Here is a 23,761-nt window from a genome sequence, read left to right as displayed (position 1 = left end):
AGTGGGTGGGGCTCAGGCCCTTGCTCCAGGCTGCTTCCAAAATGGTGGGGGCCTTGGCGTCAGCAACGCCCCCGCCCCTTCCGTCCACCTCCCTCCTTCTTCCCCAGGCCACCCAGGCGGGGGGAGGGGATGGAACGGAGAAGCCCACGTGACTGCCGACAACCTGGCGCGTGACGCAAAGCGGCGGGCCCGGCACTCGCCTTGCCTTGTGGGAAACGTAGTTCTATAGACCGTCAAGCTTGCCAGGAAGGCGGGACCTAGGACTACATTTCCCAGGAGGCCGCGGGGCGACGCCGCAGCAGACGTCGTCGGAGAGCTGGGACGCGGGGCGCGCTGTCGGGCGGGGGGTAGGTTCGGGCCGGTTGTGCCGTTGCGAGGTTGCTGCTGCCGTCGCTGAGGTGGGCCCAGGTGAGTGAGGGCCCTTGATGGGAATTAGGGCAGCTCAGTCTGCTCCAGTCGTTTCGTCTTTTATCTTTTCTCCGCGGCCGCTGGCTCACGGTGCCCGGCAGGCCTGGCGCGGAGCTGCTCCCCCTCGCCTGCTCCTCGGCTTCTTCTGAGCGGGCCCTGCTCGCTCCGGCTCCTCCCCCTCCCCGCCCTTCAGGGCTTCCCCTCGCTCCGGCCTAGCTCCCGACTCTCAGGGCCGCGTTTCCTCCGGAGCACCCCCTATGCTTCTTTTTCTTGCTTGCAAGCTGCCAGGGAGGGGCCTCCACCTCCTCTATCTCCCCCCCTTAGTCGGGTGAATCCTGAATCCTATTATTTGGATTTCTCTTTTTCCCGGAACTCTTGAGTGCCCTTCCCCCCAGCCTAATCTCCATTGGCCTGGATCTGTCTTCTTCTAGGGCGCATGTGGCTGACACTCAGTAAATGTTGGTGCCTCTTCCGTTCTTTTCTGCCTTGTGGCCAGAGGAGGCATAGTCCAAATTTATCACCCACGGGAACATTGGTGCGCCCACTTTCATTTCTCTTGCGCTGGAGGTGAGGCCGACTTGTGTTCCAATGGTAATTGGCGTGTGTTCTGCCTGAATAAGGTAATTTCCTTCATCTCCCTTAGCACCCAAGCAACTTTTATCAGTTATCCTCTTTGCCTTTCTAAGTCATAGGGATGGAGTATGGCGGCAGAAACTGGCGAGTAGCGCTGCTGCCCAGCAGTTGGAGCCATCAGTGGTAGTTGAGTATTTACGAGGAGGTTGTTCATTGGATTGAAGGAAAAGCCTCTGAGAGCGTGGTAGGGCCTGGCGGGAGAGAGCCGATGAAGCTTCTGGTGGCAGCGTAACGGAAGGATCCTGGAGCCAGCTGCCTGGGTTCAAGTTTTGGCTCTGCTAGCTTTTGGTTTCAGGTCGAGGAGCTTCACTTCCAGGTCCTTCAGTTTCCTTATCTGCAAAATAGCGGCAACACTGGTTATTTTATAGCGTAACTATGAAGGTTAAATGAGGTAAATTGAAAACCACTTAGCTCATTACCTGCCAGGTATTAAGCACTAGTATCATTATCGTCACTTTTAGAATTTATAGGTTGTAGGCCCAGACTGGAAAGGCACGTATCACACCATCTTTTTCTTTCCCTTTCGGATGGCCCTCCCTTTTCTTGTTTGTGGCAATACGGTTTGTTGTAGTTTTTTCTGTTATCTAGACAGACCGATGTGTGTATCCAGCCTGTTAAACAGCCAAAGCTGGCTGCTGCCATGAAGAACTTGTGGAACAAACTGGGCTTAGTTTGTTCCCTACTGGGAAATTAGTTTTGTGAATTAGTATACATGCTTTAGCAATATCAAAAGCAGTTTTTTTCTGCAGCTATTTAAGCTTGATTGTATTTTGTAGAAGAGTTGATTGAAGTTTCTGTTAGGAACTGTCTAACTAAAAGCCTTTACGTTCAATACAATTCCATCTCTGCTTTTTACATCTCTTAGCACTAGTGAAAGATGCCCGGTTTTGGAGACTGGTGTTTTTAGCCTGCAGATTAGGTACAGTCCAATTGTAGCGGTGGTGGTGTTAATAGTAGTCATAGCAGCAGTAGTAGTAGTAGTTCTTTAGCATATTAGTTTAATAGCATAATTAGTACAGGTTTTTTTTTTATTAATTTATTTTTTATTTTTAGCTGCTTTGGGTCTTTATTGCTGCGTGCAGGCTTTCTCTAGTTGCGGCGAGCGGGGGCTACTCTTCGTTGTGGTGCGCGGGCTTCTCATTGCAGTGGCTTCTCTTGTTGTGGAGCACTGGCTCTAGGCATGCGGGCTTCAGTAGTTGTGGCACACCGGCTCAGTAGGTGTGGCTTGCGGGCTCTAGAGCACAGCCTCAGTAGTTGTGGCGCATGGGCTTAGTTGATCTGTGGCATGTGGGATCTTCCCAGACCAGGGCTCGAACCCGTGTCCCCTGCGTTGGCAGGTGGGTTCTTAACCACTGCGACTACGCCACCGGGGAAGTCCCCAGATATACATTTTAAAATCGTTTTTGCCAGGGGTGTAGAAAATGGATTGTGGGGCTACCAGTTAAGAGGCTGTTGTACTGTTATAGCCTGGAGATGATAGTTGCCTGAAGTAGAGAGATGGAGTGGAGATGCGTTGGTGGGAAGAAGCAGAGGGTTTTGAGATTAGGTAGTTTCAATATTCTCTAGAGCAAGACGTTCTTAGTACGGTCCATGGACTACAGGGAGCTCATGAACTCTAAACGTTTTGTGAGGGAAGTGCATTTTCTCAAGGAGTCATTACCTTCCATCATTCATTAGAGTCTCAAAATTTAAGAACCAGTGCTCTATAGAGTTTGTAATTCAGGTTTTGTTTTGTTTTTTTTTTTTTTGGCTGCACCAGGTCTTAGTTGCTGCACGTGGGCTCTTTGGGCAGGTTTATAACCCATAAAAAAGTAATTGCCCATGGCTTACCAGGAGAGTTAAGAGTCATGGGTACCCTTTCTAAAAGATTGCCTTTTTTTTAAAAAATAAAATTTATTGTATTTATTTAGTTTTGGCTGCATTGGGTCTTCATTGCTGTGTGCAGGCTTTCTCTAGTTGTGGCGAGTGGGGGCTACTTTGTGTTGCAGCGTGTGGGTTTCTCATTGCAGTGCCTTCTGTTGTGGAGCGTGGGCTCTAGGCGCAAGGGCTTCAGTAGTTGTGGCAAGCGGGCTTGGTAGTTGTGGCTCATGGGCTCTAGAGCACAGGCTCATTAGTTGTGGCACACAGGCTTAGTTGCTCCACTGCATGTGGGATCTTCCCGGACCAGGGCTCGAACCCGTGTCCCCTGCATTGGCAGGCGGATTCTCAACCGCTGCGCCACCAAGGAAACCCAAGGTTGCCTTTCTTTAGGGAACTCGTTTTTTGTTTGTTTTAAATCAGAGTTAAATGCTGTGCCATAGAAAAGTCACCTTTTAGTTTCTTTTTCTCTAGGAGTTATGGGCCGATGCACATACTGAGGAAGCTGAACATTAGTGAGCTCAGTTTCACGAAAATCCATATTCATTCCTACTGTTTTCTTCCATTGGGTTTTGTTTATAGTTTCTATTTTAGTGGTAGAAATGGAGCGCCTTAGTGTGTGAAGAGTGAGATTGTTTTCTTCTTGCTTTCCTTCTAACAGGGGTTTCATATGTATGTTTATATATTTTGTAGTGTGTTTTTCAGATGATAGTGTGTTACTGGAAGCATAGGGTGTGCTTTTTTCCACACAGTTAGAGCTCTACCACTGAAAGAACCATGTATTTTTCTTTTTATGGCAGATGTTGAAGACTGAAGGCTCATGGACTAAATCCAGTCGACAGATGTGTTTTGTTTGGCTCACACAGTGTTGTAAATTTGAATTAGTTGTCAACATTGAAAAACAGGGAGATTTCATGTAAAAATGTGGATTCAGGCTGCTTTGAAAAATCAGATCTGGCAGCCATGGACCTGTGTTTCTGCTTGCAGCAGCAGTCCTTATATCGCCACTAAAAAATATTTTTTCTGCTTTGGTGCTTTATTTGTTTCCTTTGTTTCTTCTTTAAAAAAAAAAGGAAATTTTAGATAACTTCAGAAGAGGGAGATGGAGCAGTGCAGTGGGGAGGGGGCCCCAAAACATTGAATTATTTTCTTTCCAAACTGAAGAAACCCAAGGGCTTTTAGAAAGCAGAAGGCATTGATCTGACCCCTGACCATGCCTTTTTAGCTGGCACGTGTGCAGTGTCCTCATTTTTGTTCTGCCTGATTTGCTTTTCAGCATCTGGAATGCAGTAACTGCACAGCTTGGCTTGTTTCAGAAGATAGAAGGCCAAGCAAAGAGAAGTTGCTGAATGTCTAATTAGAAGACTTTTGGCGCCTGTCCTGAGGCAAAAGTGTGTGTGTTGTGTGTGTTTAATGTATGCATTTGCGAAGTCCATCGCTTTGCTTTCAGAAATCCTGTGTGTTTTGGAGAGGTTCATAACTCAATTTTATTTTTGTCTATTTTAATTAAAAGGTCAGGATACATAAAGGATTTAAAAAAAAAAGTATTTGGCTGCGCTGGGTCTTAGTTGCGGCGTGCAGGATCTTCATTGCGGCATGCGAACTCTTAGTAGAGGTATGTGGGATCTAGTTCCCTGACTAGGGATTGAACCCGGACCCCCTGCATTGGGAGCATGGAGTCTGAGTCTTAGCCACTGGACCACCGGGGAAGTCCCTACAGAAAGGATTGATAGAGGAGTCATAGAGGTGAGACTGCTTTCTGAAGTTACTGTAGAGATTTCTTCACTCCAGGACTCTCCATTGTATCAGGGCTTCCCGGAAAATGATCCCATTGTATCTAAAGGATGTGTCCTATGTGTCCTAGAGTCTTGACTAAAACCTTTGGCTACCAGATTATGGGCTATCAGAAAAAACTTTAAAAATGAAGGAGATTGAGGAAGTTGGTCAGGCGCCAGAGTGGGGTTGCCCAATAAAGAAAAAGAATTGGGTAAATTTTTTAATGTAAAAAAATTCTTGTTTCAGGTGTTATAAAGTTATCCTTTACAAAGCCTTTTTTTTGGCCACACAGCATGCGGGATGTGGGATCTTAGTTTCCCAACCAGGGAGACCAGGGATCAAACCCCGCACCCCCTGCAGTGGAAGCACGGAGTCCTAAGCACTGGACCTCCAGGGAAGTCTCACTCTGACAGTTTTGATGTCTCTTTGCATGTATCACATTGGAAAGTGTTCTGAGAGAGGCTTTTCTTGATGACCTTATCTATAATGGTACTCTGATCATTAACCAATACCCCTCCCCAACCCCGTGTTATTACTATGGGATATTACATTATTTATTTTTCATCTGTTGTGTCTTCACCTTTTTAGAGAGTGAAGCAGGGATTTGTTTGATTCACTGCTGAATCCCCACACCTAGGACATTCTCTGTTAAAAAGAAGAGGCTTAGTAAATATTGAGAGAAAGGATGAATTAATATGGGAATAAATAGATGGCTGACTGGGTGACAGTCTCTGGAAGTGCTCCCACTATCGAGTTCTAGCTTACTCAGATTCTGTTGAAAATAATTTGTATGGCGGTTGGTGAGGAGATTGCCAAGGGGCAAGGGGCAAGAGGGTACTTGCTGGAGCGATAAAAGTATTCTATTGTTGGGTTGGGTGGTGTTTACATAGTATATTTTGTCAAAACTCACTGAACTGTATCTTTAAAATGTATACATCTATTATATATGAGTTATAATAATTTATAAAAATTTGTATTCAGAACTCATTCTCTAAAGGCTGTTCTGTAAAACTGAGGTAATGCGGGCTTCCCTGGTGGCGCAGTGGTTGAGAGTCCGCCTGCCGATGCAGGGGACATGGGTTCGTGCCCCGGTCCGGGAAGATCCCACATGCCGTGGAGCGGCTGGGCCCATGAGCCATGGCCGCTGAGCCTGCACGTCCGGAGCCTGTTCTCCACAACGGGAGAGGCTACAACAGTGAGAGGCCCTCCTACCAAAAAAAAAACAAAAACAAAAAAACTGAGGTAACTCTGTAGGTAGGCTGTGGTAATGATTGTTTTCCTTGAATTTTTGGTAAGTTTAGCCAAGTGTAGGTGGGACAGGAGGTTTTAAAATACTCTGGAGTGAGGAGGTGCCTCAGGCGTTATGAGGGAAGGAGGCTAAGCTGGCCAGGCTCTGAATAGCCCACCCCCATTTCAGTCTGAGGTGCTGCATTGATATTTTATACTTTGGGGTTTGGTAGGGGATATTTTCTGTTCCACTTTTAGCAGAGTATTTTCAGCTGTAGTGTTCATTTAATAGGGCATGGTCATGGAGTTATATGATCTGTGGTACCTAGAGACCTTGGAATGAGATAAGAAATGGAAGTCGTTTCTTATCAGAAGTTTTTTATTGTTGTTTTTAATTAAACTGGGACCTTGGGGCAAGTTGCTTAACCCTTCAGTGTATCTGTTCAATTTCAGATGGAGCTGGAAATCTCTTATCTACCTCCAACAAGGGTTATTGTGATGGCTAGATGGTTAGCCCAGTGCCAGGGTTAATAGTAGGGATTCAACAAATTAATTTTATTATATATGGAAGATGGATTGCTTGTTAGCTACTTGGGAAAGGGAAGTAGTTATATGGCATTAAATCTGAAAGGACAGTGAGAAACACCCAGAGCCCTCAACTGATAGCATATGGAAAGTGCTGAGTACATGATTAAGTTGGTGTTCAAGATTGTGAGGGAAGGATGACTTAATTATTCAATAAACAGCTCTGGAACAGTTGGCTAACCTTTTTGAAAATTACGTTAACTTGACAAAATAAATCACGTGAAAACGAGAGATACAGATTAAGTCAAAAATGAAATACCGTTTTTTCCCTCAGATCTCCATCATGATAAAAAAAAAAACAATATAACGGTTATTGTTGGTGAGGGTGTGGGGAAATGGACATTCTCAAGTACTCCTGGTAGCAATATAAGGTGCTGTAGCTGTTCCAGAGAACAACACAATGTACCTGTGCTTTTAGGAATATACCATAAGGAAATAATTGCACAGGTCCTTAAAGATAAGGATAATCATTACAGTGTTACATTAAGTGAAAAATTAAAGACAACCTAAATGTACAACACTAGGGAACTGCTTATGTTATAGCATGTGTGTACAGTGGAATGCTAGGTAGAAAACAGAAGTAGATGGAAGCACCATATTTGTTGACGTAATACAATGTGTAGAAAAATGCCCAGAACTGATGCTTTTGTTCTGTTCAAAAACCTTTCTGACTCTCCATTTCCTCCTTAGTCAGTGTTTATTAAGCGTGTACTGAGCTTTAGATTCTGTTGGAGAAAAATTACCTTAAATATGTGGTCTGTGGTCTAGATCTGCACAGTTCATTTTGGTAGCCACTAGCCAAATGTGGCTAGCTTACTTTGAGTTAATTAAAATTAAATACTTAGTATACTTATTTAGTATACTTAGTATAGTTTTCACACTAGCCATATTTCAGGTGGGCAATAGCAGCAACATGTGAATGGTGGCTGCCATTTTGAGGAGCATAGATATGGAACATTTTCCTCATCTCAGAAAGTTCTGTTAGCGTGGATCTAGATTGTCTTTTCATGTTTTTGTCAGCATTGCTTCTGCATATGATAGGTGGGGCCTCAGAGTAGTTGCAGTTTTCTCCCCTTAGAGTTTACGAAAGAATTTTGGACTTTGCTTTGGCTATCATTTATGCATCACCATTTTCATAATATTTAAACTCTGTTTAGCTCTTAGCCCACAATGGGTTTGTTCAGAGTGCAGAGAGAATGCTACCTCTGTGGCCAAAGGGGAAAACATGGGGACAATTTTGCTAAACCTCCTAGTTCTGGATTAGAATTTTTTTTAACCTATTAGAGTTTCTGTTCTTCACTTTAAAAACAACTGAGCAGGAACTGGAATTGAGATTCATGCATGGATTGTTTTTGATGTTGTATGGCTTTTCTTTTTTTGGGGAAAGAGGGCATTAAATACTTACTAAATGTCTGCTAAGTGCTAGGCATTTACTAAAATGAAAATAACGTGGTATACAGATCTTTACTGATTTGATATTCTTTTAGGATTTAATTTCTGTCCAGGTTGGTTATTTTTTAGAAGTGGATGGATTTATTGCTTAAATGGGGGCTTCAAATATTGCCTTCAGAATATTGGTTATTTATGTTGGATGAGCTAAATCTTAATTTGTTACTTTGGGGCTAGGGTAGGCAAATATATTCCCACTGTGTTAGTGTTATTACAGTTGTGATGATCCCATTGAATGTGGCTGAAATGAACTTTTAGAAGATTTAGTGTAGGTTGGCTTTTACATTCTCTCATCCCTTTAGGCTCATGTTTCTCTTATACTGGGTAGGTTAGTTGCTCTGCATCAAGTGTTTTTCATAGGGATGAAAATTTCTTTGATTTTTTTTTTTTTCGTCCAGTGTTTTATTATGAAAGATTTCAAGCATGCAGAAAAGTTGAAAGAATTGTACAGTGAGTACCCATACGCCCGCCACTGAGATTCTACATTTGTTAGCATTTTGCTATGTTTACTTTATCACATATCTTTTTTTTTTTAATCACATATCTTTATACTCATCACTCCACCGTATTTTTTTTCCAGGTTTTTTTGTTGTGGCTTAATATACAGAACATAAAATTTACCATGATAATTTTTAAGTGTGCAGTTCAGTGGTATTAAGTACATTCACTGTTGTGCAGCCATCATCACTGTTCATCTGCAGAATGTTTCATCTTGCAAAATCGGTACTCTATACCCCATTAAATAGTCAGTCCCCATTCTCCCTTCCATCCCCAGCCTCTGACAACCATCATTCTACTTTGTCTCTAAGGTTTAGACTGCTCTAAGTACCTCATATAAGGGGACTCAAAGAGTATTTGTCTTTTTGTGACTAGCTCACTTCAGTTAGCATAATGTCCTCAAGGTTTATCCATGTTGTAATATGTCAGAATTTCCCTTCATAATATTCCATTGTATGTAGGTATATACCACATTTTGCTTATCCATTTATCCATCAGTCAGACACTTGGGTTGTTTCCATGTTTTAGCTATTGTGAATAATGCTGCTGTGAACCTAGGTGTACAAATATCTCTTCAAGACCTCGCTTTCAGTCCTTTTGAGTATATACCCAGAAGTTGAATTGCTGGATCATATGGTAATTCTATGTTTAGTTTTTTGAGGAACTGCCATTCTCTGCTGTTTTCCACAGTGGTTACACCGTTTACATTCCCAACTACAGCGCCAATTCTTCCACATCCTCACCAGCATTTCCTCCCTCCCTCCCTCCCTCCCTCCTTCCCTCCTTCCTTCCTCCCTCCTTCCTTCCTCTTTTTTTTTTTTTTTAAATAGTAACCATTCTAATGGGTGTGGGGTAGCTTTGGTTAGCATTTCCCTATTGATTAGTGATGTCCTCTTTTCATATGCTGTGGACCATTTGTACATCTTTTGAGAAATATTTGTTCAAGTCCTTTGCCCATTTCCTTATTTTTTTGAAGCATTTTAAAGTAAGTTGCAGAAATCAGTACATTTTATATTTAAATGCTTCAACATGCATATCATTAGCTAGAGTTCAATATTTATGATTGAACTCTTATGAGTCCCTTTTTTTTTTTTTTTGTTACGCGGGCCTCTCACTGTTGTGGCGTCTCCCGTTGCGGAGCACAGGCTCCGCACGCGCAGGGTCAGCGGCCATGGCTCACGGGCATGGCTCACGGGCGCCGCCGCTCCGCGGCATGTGGGATCCTCCCGGACCGGGACACGAACCCGTGTCTCCTGCATCAGCAGGCGGACTCTCAACCACTGCGCCACCAGGGAAGCCCTATGAGTCCCTTTTTGGGGGAGGACAGGGAGGTAAAATTTACACACTTAAATGTTACCATCATTTCTTTAATTTATATGTGCTTGGATAGAAAGATTTTGAGTGCCAGTTCTTAGCTGGAATAGTTCCCTTTCCTCTGATTTAATGATGTTTGTCTCAAGTTAGATTTACTTTTATCAAATTAATATTGTGACCATATAATTTATCTTTTTGAACCAGGACACTATTGAGAGAGGGGATGCTATTAATACACTGGGACAGCAAGTGTAAACTGACTATCTTGAGCAAACCTGGATATAAGGTTAAATATTAAATAAATATTAAATAAGAACTAAAGAACTAAATATTAAAGAACTTTTATAGATTGAGATTCTTTTCAAAGTAAATGCTTATTTAAGCACTTTACATGCATTATCTCATTTAATCCTGTATATTACAGGGTAAGTGAAGAGTTTCTTGTTTTACAAATGATAAAGTTGAGGCATAAGAGATCAGTTTAGGAAGAGATAAGATTTGAACCTAGGTCTGACTCTAAACTTCCACTCTTAGCAACTGCTATATTGCTCAGAGTAAGGGTCCAGGGAGTGGATTGACCAGTAAATGAGGAGAGTCCTCACATAACAGAACATCCCATTTTGTTATTGTCATGCTTATTAGATCCAGAGTTAAATTATTTAAATTTCGCTTCAAGAATAAATGGACTTGAATCTACCAGCCGACTGCAGAGGCTTTTTGATTCGCCTTGCTGCAAGTAGAATGACGGGAAGATGTATTTCAGAATCAATAATATTTGCCTAGCTTTTCTTTTTTTTTTTTGGCCGCTCAGCACGGCTTGTGGGATTTTAGTTCCCTGACCAAGGATTGAACCTGGGCCCTCAGCAGTGAGAGTGCAGAGTCCTAACCACTGGACCCCCAGGGAATTCTACTGCCTAGCTTTTTTTTTTTTTTTTTTGCGGTACGCGGGCCTCTCACTGTTGTGGCCTCTCCCATTGCGGAGCACAGGCTCCAGACACGCAGGCTCAGCGGCCATGGCTCACGGGCCCAGCCGCTCCGCGGCATGTGGGATCTTCCCGGACCGGGGCACGAACCCGTGTCCCCTGCATCGGCAGGCGGACTCTCAACCACTGCGCCACCAGGGAAGCCCCCTTGTGCTGTTTTGACAGTTGAATGAACAGTGTTAGTTGAGCACTAGAAATTCTCAAATGTAATTGTTTTGAATGTCATTTGAGTTTACCCACTACAGTGAACCATCTCTTCAACAAATTGTTGGACTCTTGGTTTAGAAGCAGTGGATCCAAAATTCATTGAAAGAATGATACGTAGAGTGTCATTTAACTATTGCAAATGCTTTCTCATATCATTTATTATCATTTTTTAATATTTTTGAAACATCTTCTCTTTGAGAGAAGGCAGCTTAATGAAAAAAATTTTAACATGGTTAGCCCAAAGAGCAGCTTCCTGATAAAATCTGATACCTGCCCTGACCATTAACGTGTTGAGCTATTTTCATACATGAGCCATGAATGTAAATCAAAGGTTAACTGTTTAATTTTGAAATTGTCACCTAGCATTGCTGGGATTTTTAGGAAACTAGGATTTTATGTGCTGAGGGCTTCCCTGGTGGCGCAGTGGTCGAGAGTCCGCCTGCCGATGCAGGGGACATGGGTTAGTGCCCCGGTCCGGGAAGATCGCACATGGCGCGGAGCGGCTGGGCCCGTGAGCCATGGCCGCTGAGCCTGCGCGTCTGGAGCCTGTGCTCCACAGCAGGCGAGCCCACAGCAATGAGAGGCCCGCGTACCGCAAAAAAAAAAAAAGATTTTATGTGCTGGTCAAAAGTATACATAAGCTGTAACTTAAGTTCCAGATATAATATGTATATATAATATTATAACAATGTGTTATTCCATCTGGAATCTTAACCTTTCCCTTCTCACCTGATCTTATTCTGGTAACTTATCCTAGAGCTGTGAACAAGAAATAGGAGGTGCTTTCTGAGGAGAGGATCTTTGGTTTCCTTGTTCTGTATTAAATATTGCAGAGCTGTAGGGATACAGGCTTTGTCTTCTGTATTGTTCATCCTCCTGCCTTTACTCCTTTTACTGTGTAGGAAAACATTGTTCAAATCAAAATTTTAAGTCCTGGATACACTTTTTGGATGCATTATGTGTACAAAACTCAGCCTTTCATATAGTAACTCATGAATAATCTAGTTTTCTGTAGAAAATATTCACAACTTTTTCTTGACTATGTTTTTTGCGGCATGTGGGATCTTAGTTCCTTGATCAGGGATCAAACCCGTGCCCTTGGCATTGAGAGCGCGTAGTCTTAAGCACTGGACCGCCAGGGAAGTCCCTTGACTGTATTTCTTGATACAAGTTATATAGCATTTGGTGTAATTTTTTTTTTCTCCCTGAGTAGCAGCACCTGAATTGGACCCAATGTGGAATTAAACAAAATGCTAGGGATTTAGCCGGATCTCTGCTTTGCATTGGACAGATATTTTAGTATCAGCTCAGTTTTTTAAAAGGTGATTCTGGAAATGGAAGTATCTTTAAGGATTTAATTTGTTGTTTGGTGGTTATGTAAGCATGTTAGTGGGGAAAAAAGCCTTAATATAAGTATAAAATCTTGATTCACTACTGAAACAGTTTGGGAAACTAAAATTCTCCTTGTTGAGCCTATCCACTGTTATCCTTTCCCTTCCAACTTCGTATTTTTCAAACTGCCCTTTTAGAATACAGTGTGCTATGTGCTTTACATACATTAATTCGTTTAATCCTACGGTAATTTTATAAGATCAGTGTATCTGTTTTTTTTTTTTTTGCTGTACGCGGGCCTCTCACTGTTGTGGCCTCTCCGGTTGCGGAGCACAGGCTCCTGCCGTGCAGGCTCAGCGGCCATGGCTCACGGGCCCAGCCGCTCCGCGGCATGTGGGATCTTCCCAGACCGGGGTACGAACCCGTATCCCCTGCATCGGCAGGCGGACTCTCAACCCCTGCGCCACCAGGGAAGCCCTGTATCTGTTTTTTTTGTGTGTGTGTGTGGTACGCGGGCCTCTCACTGTTTTGGCCTCTCCCGTTGCGGAGCACAGGCTCCGGACGCGCACGCTCAGCGACCATGGCTCACGGGCCCAGCCACTCCGCGGCATGTGGGATCTTCCCGGACCGGGGCACGAACCCGTGTCCCCTGCATTGGCAGGCGGACTCTCAACCACTGCGCCACCAGGGAAGCCCTGTATCTGTTTTTTGATATGAGAAACGTAGTAGTAAGATTACACACCTTGTTCAAGCCTGCACAGTAGTGGAGTCAGGATTCTAATCCATGTCGGTCACATTTGCAAAATTCTTGCTCTTAATCACTCTGCCTGTATTCAACATACACTTTTTTTTTCTTTCTTTTTTTTTAAGAAAGAATTATTTTATTTTTGGCTGTGCTGCACAACTTGCGGAATCTTAGTTCCCCAGCCAGGGATGGAACCCGTGCCCCCTGCAGTGGAAGCGCAGAGTCCTAACCAGCGGACTGCCAGGGAATTCCCCTCCACATACACTTTCATATGCTTGTCCTTCAATGTGGAGTTGTTTCTTTGATTTAACCTTAAGAGCATTGCTTTATGAGTTCTATTTCAATCTTTGGAAGTTGTTTGCAAAAGTTTAAATGTGTGTGGCCAAGAAGCTTATGAGGTACGTGGGAATGCTTGTACTTTTCTGTCACTATTATAGAGAATTGTATTAATCCTTTTTTCCTCTAGAGAGGGACTGAGAAATGAAGTCTAAAGTGAGCACAACAACAGGTTCAGCATTGTACAGCATTTTTTTCATGGTTTTAAAGTATGCAATCTGAAGACATGTAGAAAGTACAAAGAATAATACTGTATAACTGGTGCCCATGTATTGACTATTTAAGAGATCGGTTTAATAAATTTAAGAAATAAAGCTTTACCACCACAGCTAAGTCTTCTAGAATTGTTCTTCCCTTCTCCCCCAACCTCTCTTCTAACTTGGTGTTTATGCATTTTTCTAGACTTCTATTAAAAATGTATGCTTTTGTAAACAAAATACACTATTTTTGTGTTTTTAAAACTTCATGTAAATTGTTCTATACCAGCTGATACCAAGAAGTTCTTGTTTCTTTTTTTTTTTTTTAGCGTTTTTCTCCTTTTTTTGTTGTTGCTTTTTTGTAGCTTTTTTTTTTTTTAATGTTTATTTATTTATTTTTGGCTGCGTCGGATTTTCATTGCGGCTTGTGGGCTTCCCTTTAGTTGTGGTGTGCAGGCTCCTGAGTGTGTGGGCTCTGTAGCTGCGGCACGGGGGCTTAGTTTCCCACAGCATGTGGGATCCTAGTTCCCTGACCAGGGATTGAACCCTTGTCCCCTGCATTGGAAGGCAGATTCTTAACCACCGGACTACTAGGGAAGTCCCTAGCTCTTGATTCTTGAAACCAAGAAGTTGTTTTTTGTAACTTCTTTTTCTGCTCAGGCTTCTGTTTGTGGGATTCATTCATGGTATGTGTGTTCTTCATTTTCACTGTTTTATAGTATTCATTGTATGAAAGTGCCAGTTTTTATTTATCCATTTTGTACTGTATCCTGTTTGTACTCAGAGAGCGCTGCCAAGAATATTCTTGTATATATTTTCTACTGACTTGAGATAATTTCTCTAGGGTTTATACCTAAAACTGGAATTTCTGGTTCACGGGATGTGCACATCTTTAACTGTCACATTATTCTCCAGAGGAATTATACCAGTTTATGCTCCCAATATATGCATTTCTGTTGCTGTACATCTTCATGGCACATGATGTCGTTAGACTTTAAAATTTTTTGCCATTCTTGTGAGTATGAAATATTTTATTATAGTTTTAAGTTGTATTTCTCTGATTAGTAGTGAAAATGAATCTTTGCATGTGTGTATTAGCCATATAGGTTTTTTCTTTTTTTAATTGATCATCCCCTTAGCCCACTTTATTTTTAGTGTTTATCATCACTTGGCATACAGTATATAGTTACTTGAGTGTATGTCTTGCTCCACCAACCACAAGATGAGAGACTTTCTCCTTTTGTCAGTGTTGTACCTCTAGTGCCAAGGACAGTGCCTGGCATACGTAAGTGTTCAATAAGTATTTAATAAGTTAATCTTTTTTTATCTGAATAATTGAGTTTTTTGCCTTTTTTATTGATTTGTAGAAGTTCTTTATATAGAGTCTGGATTTTAATCCTTTGTTTATGTGTATTGCAAATATACTCTCCTAGTATGTGGTTTTGTTTTGATTTTCTAAAGCATATAGACATATTTATCAATCTTTATGTCTATGGTTTATACTTATAACTTATTTCAAATCCTCTACCCGGAATTTGTACAAATATTCTCCTATATTTCCTTCTAAATGTTTTAAAGCTTTTCACATTTAATGTTTGTTTATATGCTTTTTTTTTTTTTTTTTTAAGTCCACTTGGAGTTTATTTTGTGTGATGTGAGGTAGGGGTCATTGGTGAGCAGTTACATTGCTTATAAATGTTTTGGAAATAAGATGCATTTTGTGAGAAACCCTGTATTTAGGAGTGGCTAGGTGGCCTTGGGATTTTGGCATTTTGTGGGAAGAAGAGGTTTGCATCCCTAAAGGTGTTTGTAAATTGATGTTGGGTTAACATCAACAAATTTACAAAGCAGTTGCAAATTTATTTCTAGAATTAGCAGAACCAGAATATATGTGGACATTTTGGGTAGAGTTCCAAAATTGCTGATAAGACTATTTCTTAATTTGTTTGAAAATAAGTTATTTGGCAGTACTCTGGGAAGTAGTTTTGATCTTTGTGTCAAACCTAGTAGCTTCTTCCAATTTGTAATTTAAAAAGGAAAAATACGAAAGAAAAAAAATCTCTGAAGGTGAATGTACTTTAGTAGGTTCTCCAGCATGACATGATCATATCCAAATTGGTTGCTGGAATAATGTCACAAATATTTGTAACAGATTATTCCGGCATCAAATTTAGTCTCTTTCCTGTTGCTTGTTTACAGATGAGATGAAATGTGACTCATTTAGAAGTTGGTTATCCTGGTCTGATGCTCTGGGTTAAATGGGTTAATCAAATTACTATTTTGGATAAATTTTTTTAGTGAAAGTAAGCAGTTGTGGAAGATAATACTCTGAATGTACCATCCACTTTTCCAACTCTGAAATTAAGTTTTTTGGGAATTCCCTGGTGTTCCAGTAGTTAGGACTTGGTGCTTTCACTGCTGTGGCCTAGGTTCAATCCCTGGTCAGGGAACTAAGATCCGTAAAATACACAGCACAGCCGAAAAATAAATAAAATTAAGAGTTTTTTTGTGGATTGAAATTTCGTTTCAAATAGGCCTTTAGTGAATTAGATTTATTTATTTATTTATTTAGATTTACTTTTAGTTAGCATCTCCCTGTAGCTTCCAGTAGTGTAAATTTAAGGCAAATAATAGATAATTTAGGGAAGACATTTCATAAAGCACATTTAAAAATTTTTTTCCTGTTAGATAATTAATTGGGAAGAAAAGTGAGAAATTAGAGCAGAGTGGATGAAGTTTGTGGTTTAAGGTTCTTTAACAGGTGAAAGGTAGCATGATGATGTGGAAAGAACCGGGACACACTGAGAGCTAAGGGCCTTTAGCTCTAGTTTTGCCTCATCTTCTTGGGCAAATCTCTTCCTTTATCTGGGTTCAGGTTTCCTTCTGTGAAAAGTAGTTGTAGTTTAGATAATGATCTCTAAGAGTGCTTCCAGTTCTTAATGCTTTGTGATTCTAATTCTAGTGAGATTTGTCCATAACTCTCATATGCTTCTGGGTCAGATTGGAGTGGATCATGGTCTCTTAATCACACGACTCTCTGCTCTTTGATTAAAGCTAGCTGTAGACTGACTCAGGGCTGCACACCCTGTACATGGTCTGATGATAATGAACTTTCTGTTTATTCTCCTAGTGCTAGGAGAAATAACAAATAACTATTTACAAATAACTATTTCAGTGAGGTTTAGAAACAGAGGCATAAAAGTTATAAACGTAGGTTGGAAGTTGTATTAATACCAGGGTCTTGGCAGATAATGATAATACTGAGCAGAGATAAACTGCTCTGTTGTATTATAAGCACCTTAAAAGGGCACAGATTTTCTGATTCATCTTTGTGCTTTCCATAGTGCCCAGTGAAGGAAATTAACATTTATATTATTACTTGAGTCCTTGCTATATTACTGTGCACTGTACTATGATTTAGATGTTTTCCTCATTTAATCGTTTCAGTAGCTTATGAGATAGTGTTGCCCTTATTTTATAGGTCAGGAAACTGAGACTTAAAGGAGTCAAAATGCTTTAAAGTAGTTTTTTTTTTTTTTTTGCGGTACGTGGGCCTCTCACTGTTGTGGCCTCTCCCGTTGCGGAGCAACGCAGGCTCAGCAGCCATGGCTCATGGGCCCAGCCGCTCCGCGGCACGTGGGATCTTCCTGGACCGGGGCACGAACCCGTGTCCCCTGCATCGTCAGGTGGACTCTCAGCCACTGCGCTACCAGGGAAGCCCTAAACTAGTTTTTATGTGACGCCAGAGTCTGTTCTCTTTATTGTCTCAGTATGCTGCCTAGCAAAGACATTATCCATTGGGTGCACTCAATGAATGTTAACTCAGTGAAATACTTGTGAAATGTTTTATGTTCATTGTTTTGGGTCTTTTTTTTTTTAAAGTATTTATTTATTTATTTAGGGCTGCGTTGGGTCTTAGTTGCAGCATGCGGATCTTTTGTTGTGGCGTGCGGGCTTCTCTCTAGTTGTGGCTTGCGGGCTCAGTAGTTGCAGTGGGCGGGCTTAGTTGTCCTGCAGCATGTGGGATCTCAGTTCCCTGACCAGGGATCCCCTGCATTGCAAGATGGATTCTTAACCACTGGACCACCAGGGAAGTCCCCCAACTAAATATCTTACTAATAGGACATCCTTAAGGCAAGGCAACATGTGGTTGGCAGTTGTGTTCCAAGGTAAAAAATTAAACCTGAGAGGGGGACTGGAAGTTGAGGATAGGGAGGGTAGAAATTAGGAAGGAGACCTCTTTTCATTATGTAGTCTTATACAGTTTGAAATTTTTACTGTGCTTGTATTACTAAAATGAAAAAACTAGGTAAAAAGAATTAAACATTTTAAGTTTGCTAAGGCAAATGAAACAGTTTAAGTTAATATCTCAAGTTCTATGATTCTGTACATGTTTTTACCATTTTAAAAACTGTGTACATGTGCCACAATATGGCTGAACCTTGAAGACATGCTAGGTGACGTAAGTTAGACGTAAAAGGACAACACTGTATGATTCCACTTGCGTGAGATACCTAGATTAGTCAACTTCATGGAGACAAAGTAGAGTGGTGGTTGCAGTGGTGGGGGTGTTACTGTTTAACAGGTGCGTGGTTTGTCTTGGGGAGATGGAAGAGTTCTGGAGATGGATGGTGGTGATGGTTGCATACCAGTGGGAGTGGGCTGAATGCCACTGATCTGCACTGTACGCCTAAAAATGGTTAAAATGGTATATCTTGTGTTATGTATATTTTACCATAGTAAAATATATATATATTATTTAGCTAGTATTTACTCATTTTGTTATTCAACACCGGGGAATCCAAAAAAAGGAGTTTGATCTGGTACTTGCCCTCAAGGAGCAAAATAGTCTAGTAATATTGCATGATTAGTATTTTTCAAGGAATAGATGCTTAAGTTGTAAGGAAATGGTGATAGCTTATAAAAAGTTGTAATGTGATAAAATAAATTCTGGAAAAGTAGCTGTTAGGATTTCCTGACAGTCTTACATACTGAATAGGCCAGAGGATTCAGATGAGAAGGTTATAATTTTGCCCTGAGGCCCCTCTGCATAGCCTGAGAGCAGGATTTAAAAAATCACCTGTCTAGGTAGGAACTGTCAGGTACACAGATGGCATGTTGATCCGTCTCTCTCTCTTGTAAATTGAGAACCTGGGGCACAGAATAATGGTGTCATTTAGGGGTCAAGCTCATTCAGCCTGGAATGAAGTATAGGTTTGGGTTTGTTGCCAGAGTGTTCTGCTTCTTTAAGAGATTTGGAAGATGTAGTGTCTTATATTCTAAGTCTGCCATAAATCCAGACTCTGAATTATCAAGAGAGAGAACATAATTGTTTAATGAACTTGTGACTATCCACACCAGCTAGTTGAAGTCTTGTTGTCTTTTAACTCTGTCATTTTGACATTGGCCTGATTCATAATTATTATTATTGAGTACTAATGGTGTGCTAAGCACTTTCAGTAACTTTATGCATATTAATTTATTCAATTTTCATAACCCTTTGTAGTAAGAACCAGTTTTACAGGTAAAGAAACAGAGATAGTGAGATTTAATTAAGAAATTTATCACAGGTCTAAGTCAGTTGGTGGAGTGGGAATCAATCAAATCTAGGCAGTCTAGTTTTAGAGCATGTGTTCTTTTTTATTATTTATTGGTTAGTGCTTTGCAGATTGCTTTGGGATGATGGATTACTAATTTTATTTGCTTTACTGTAAATTGCTGGGCATAAGTATTTAAAAATGACATTTTCTACTATTTGAGACCCTACAGTTTTGAGAATTACTGTTCATTAAGGGTTTACTCTTGTTTGGCCATTTGCACTACATGACTTTGTTAGGCAAGTTATGTAAATTGAATACAGTTTTTATAATACAGGTGTATTAGTGAGAAGAATGGGATTCTTTTGGGGGGGATAACACTTCTTTTAATTGGGGTCCATAGCAATTGATGGCAAATGTCATCTGTTAATGATGAAATTTGTAGTGAGATTTTACAAATGTCATCTTTTTAAAAATATTAATTTATTTTTGTCTGCGCTGGGTCTTCGTTGCTGTGCGCAGACTTCCTCTAGTTGTGGCAAGTGGGGGCTACTCTTCGTTGCGGTGCGCGGGCTTCTTCTCATTGCAGTGGCTTCTCTTGTTGCAGAACATGGGCTCTAGGCTTGCGGGCTTCAGTAGTTGAGGTGTGTGAGCTCAGTAGTTGTGGCAGATGGGCTTAGTTGCTCTGAGGCATGTGGGATCTATTCCGGACCAGGGCTCAAACCCTTGTCCCTGGCATTGGCAGGCGGATTCTTAACCACTGTGCCACCAGGGAAGTCCCCATATGTCATCTTTGAAAACGTTTTTTCACACAGGTCCTGCCAAATACTAATCTTAATCCATGAGCATATGATTTTTTTTCGGAGCATATGATTTTAATTGAGCATATTTATCACTTGGAAGGCTTTATAGAATTCTGTTAGATTCTTTTCTCGATATTTGCTTTTTAGCCTGCCCTTACACCGCACATTAATCATTTCCAATTGATGATTAGATGGAAGTTCCTTAGTTGTGTTTAGATGGATTTTGAAATATGGAGATTTCCTTTGCACTTGCATTGAGGAAATATAGTAAAACTGTACTTTGAGCTAAGAAAATACGTCTGCTTCAAATTTGTGTGGGACTGGAGATCTCATTGCTTGTTTTAACGTTCGACAGTACAGGAAATGAAAAAAGTAACCAACATTACTTGTGATTCAAACAATGTATGTTCATTTTAATTTGCTGTAGTATGTTTCCCATAGAAGTGCTGTTTTGTCTTGTTAATTTTCAAATGGATTTATTAAGAGACGTTATTAAGTGTGCAGCAAAAGCTAATTTCCAAAGCCATAAAGTATTCAGTAATAGTGTTTAAGGGTGATTCGTCTTCAGAAAAATTTCAAATTCAGTCTTTTGGGTTTTTTTTAGAGTATTTATTTATTTAGGCTGCGCCGGGTCTTTGTTGTGGCATGTGGGATCTTTAGTTGTGGCATGTGGACTCTTAGTTGTGGCATGCATACTCTTAGTTGCAGCATGCATGTGGGATCTAGTTCCCCGACCAGGGATTGAACCCGGATCCCCTGCATTGGGAAAATGGAGTCTTAACCACTGGACCACCAGGGAAGTCCCTCAAATTCAGCCTTGAGCTTAAAAAAAAAAAAAAAACACAATAAAATTTTATGGCTGCTAAGCCATTTAACTGCTGTTTAGTAGGCAAGTCAGGATTCACCTTCTGTTTCTGACAGAAATTCATAGAACTGATGAATCCATTACAGCAGTGGATTGAGAGCAAATGAAGGTCACTCTTGACAATACTGGATCAATAAGCATGTGATACATTTTTTTTGCAGAATACTTGCTGATGAACAGTACAGTGAATAAACCATTTGCTTGAAATACTTTACATTTTCACAGGCTTTGTAAATTTGCCCAACTAAGCCCTTTTTTCTCCACACGTTTTTACCACCATTATTTGTGCACATCTTAGCAGATTCAGGTTCAGATTGTATTGAATTAATGTTCTCTCAACCTTTGTGAAAAGATTCTTGTCAGTGGTTGTTCCACACAGACTGTTTTGTTCATAGTGTTCAGTCACTTCAGACTCAGCGTTGACGTCACTAAACAACTGAGCAGTTTCAGTAATATCTGTTGAATCATCTAGAGCCATGGAACACCACTCACAATCATTTGCCTTTTTTTCAAAATAAATTTATTTTGAACAGTTTGATTTACAGACAGTCTCAGAAAATAGTACAGGGTGTTCCTATATATACCCCCATATCCATTTCACCTGTTAACACCTTGCCTTAGTATAGTACATTGGTCACAACTAATGTACCAATATTGGTACATTGGTATATTCTTTTTTTTTGGTGTGTGTGTGTATATATATATATATATATATATATATTTATTTATTTAACATCTTTATTGGGGTATAATTGCTTTACAGTGGTGTGTTAGTTTCTGCTTTATACCAAAGTGAATCAGTTATACATATACATATACATATGTTCCCATATCTCTTCCCTCTTGCGTCTCCCTCCCTCCCACCCTCTCTATCCCACCCCTCCAGGCGGTCACAAAACATCGAGCTGATATCCCTGTGCTATGCGGCTGCTTCCCACTGGCTATCTACCTTACGTTTGTTAGTGTATATATGCCCACGCCTCTCTCTCTCTCTCTCTCTCTCTCTCTCTCTCTCTCTCTCTCTCTCTCGCTTTGTCACAGCTCACCCTTCCCCCTCCCCATATCCTCAAGTCCGTTCTCCAGTAGGTCTGTGTCTTTATTCCTGTCTTACCCCTCGGTTCTTCATGACATTTTTTTTTCTTAAATTCCATATATATGTGTTAGCATACGGTATTTGTCTTTCTCTTTCTGACTTACTTCACTCTGTATGACAGACTCTAGGTCTATCCACCTCATTACAAATAGCTCAATTTCATTTCTTTTTATGGCTGAGTAATATTCCATTGTATATATGTGCCACATCTTCTTTATCCATTCATCCGATGATGGGCTCTTAGGTTGTTTCCATCTCCGGGCTATTGTAAATAGAGCTGCAATGAACATTTTGGTACATGACTCTTGTTGAATTTTGGTTTTCTCAGGGTATATGCCCAGTAGTGGGATTGCTGGGTCATATGGTAGTTCTATTTGTAGTTTTTTAAGGAACCTCCATACTGTTCTCCATAGTGGCTGAACCAATTCACATTCCCACCAGCAGTGCAAGAGGGTTCCCTTTTCTCCACACCCTCTCCAGCATTTATTGTTTCTAGATTTTTTGATGATGGCCATTCTGACTGGTGTGAGATGATATCTCATTGTAGTTTTGATTTGCATTTCTCTAATGATTAATGATGTTGAGCATTCTTTCATGTGTTTGTTGGCAGTGTGTATATCTTCTTTGGAGAAATGTCTGTTTAGGTCTTCTGCCCATTTTTGGATTGGGTTGTTTGTTTTTTTGTTATTGAGCTGCATGAGCTGCTTGTAAATTTTGGAAATTAATCCTTTGTCAGTTGCTTCATTTGCAAATATTTTCTCCCATTCTGAGGGTTGTCTTTTGGTCTTGTTTATGGTTTCCTTTGCTGTGCAAAAGCTTTGAAGTTTCATTAGGTCCCATTTGTTTATTTTTGTTTTTATTTCCATTTCTCTAGGAGGTGGGTCAAAAAGGATCTTGCTGTGATTTATGTCATAGAGTGTTCTGCCTATGTTTTCCTCTAAGAGTTTGATAGTTTCTGGCCTTACATTTAGGTCTTTAATCCATTTTGAGCTTATTTTTGTGTATGGTGTTAGGGAGTGATCTAATCTCATACTTTTACATGTACCTGTCCAGTTTTCCCAGCACCACTTATTGAAGAGGCTGTCCTTTCTCCACTGTACATTCCTGCCTCCTTTATCAAAGATAAGGTGACCATATGTGCGTGGGTTTATCTCTGGGCTTTCTATCCTGTTCCATTGATCTATCTTTCTGTTTTTGTGCCAGTACCATACTGTCTTGATTACTGTAGCTTTGTAGTATAGTCTGAAGTCAGGGAGCCTGATTCCTCCAGCTCCGTTTTTCGTTCTCAAGATTGCTTTGGCTATTCGGGGTCTTTTGTGTTTCCATACAAATTGTGAAATTTTTTGTTCTAGTTCTGTGAAAAATGCCAGTGGTAGTTTGATAGGGATTGCATTGAATCTGTAGATTGCTTTGGGTAGTAGAGTCATTTTCACAATGTTGATTCTTCCAGTCCAAGAACATGGTATATCTCTCCATCTATTTGTATCATCCTTAATTTCTTTCATCAGTGTCTTATAATTTTCTGCATACAGGTCTTTTGTCTCCTTAGGTAGGTTTATTCCTAGATATTTTATTCTTTTTGTTGCAGTGGTAAATGGGAGTGTTTTCTTGATTTCACTTTCAGATTTTTTATCGTTAGTGTATAGGAATGCCAGAGATTTCTGTGCATTAATTTTGTATCCTGCTACTTTACCAAATTCATTGATTAGCTCTAGTAGTTTTCTGGTAGCATCTTTAGGATTCTCTATGTATACTATCATGTCATCTGCAAACAGTGACAGCTTTACTTCTTCTTTTCCGATTTGGATTCCTTTTATTTGGTATATTCTTACTAACTAAAATTCATACTTTATTCAGATTTCCTTAGGGTTTTTTTTTTTTTTTTTTTTTTAGGTACGCAGGCCTCTCACTGTCGT

The 23,761-nt window shown here is 40.6% G+C and overlaps 1 protein-coding gene across 4 annotated transcripts in view; it reads left to right on the top strand.

The window, feature by feature from the left end:
• Window positions 1–294: 294 nt before the first annotated feature.
• Window positions 295–23,761, top strand: part of THRAP3 (thyroid hormone receptor associated protein 3) — a 77,110-nt gene continuing 53,643 nt past the window's right edge. For 2 of the 4 annotated variants that reach the window (XM_019938122.3, XM_004321454.4), the window contains exon 1: window positions 295–408. The gene's annotated coding sequence lies outside the window, so the exon portion shown is untranslated. Of the gene's footprint in view, window positions 409–813; window positions 1,029–23,761 lie in introns of those variants that run through there. The other 2 variants (XM_073791909.1, XM_073791907.1) reach the window with 2 other exon arrangements.

Source organism: Tursiops truncatus, chromosome 1 (genome assembly GCF_011762595.2).
Source record: "Tursiops truncatus isolate mTurTru1 chromosome 1, mTurTru1.mat.Y, whole genome shotgun sequence".
NCBI classification, from domain to species: Eukaryota; Metazoa; Chordata; class Mammalia; order Artiodactyla; family Delphinidae; genus Tursiops; species Tursiops truncatus.
Note: the sequence above shows the minus strand (reverse complement) of the source record. Positions and strands in the feature narration are given on the sequence as shown.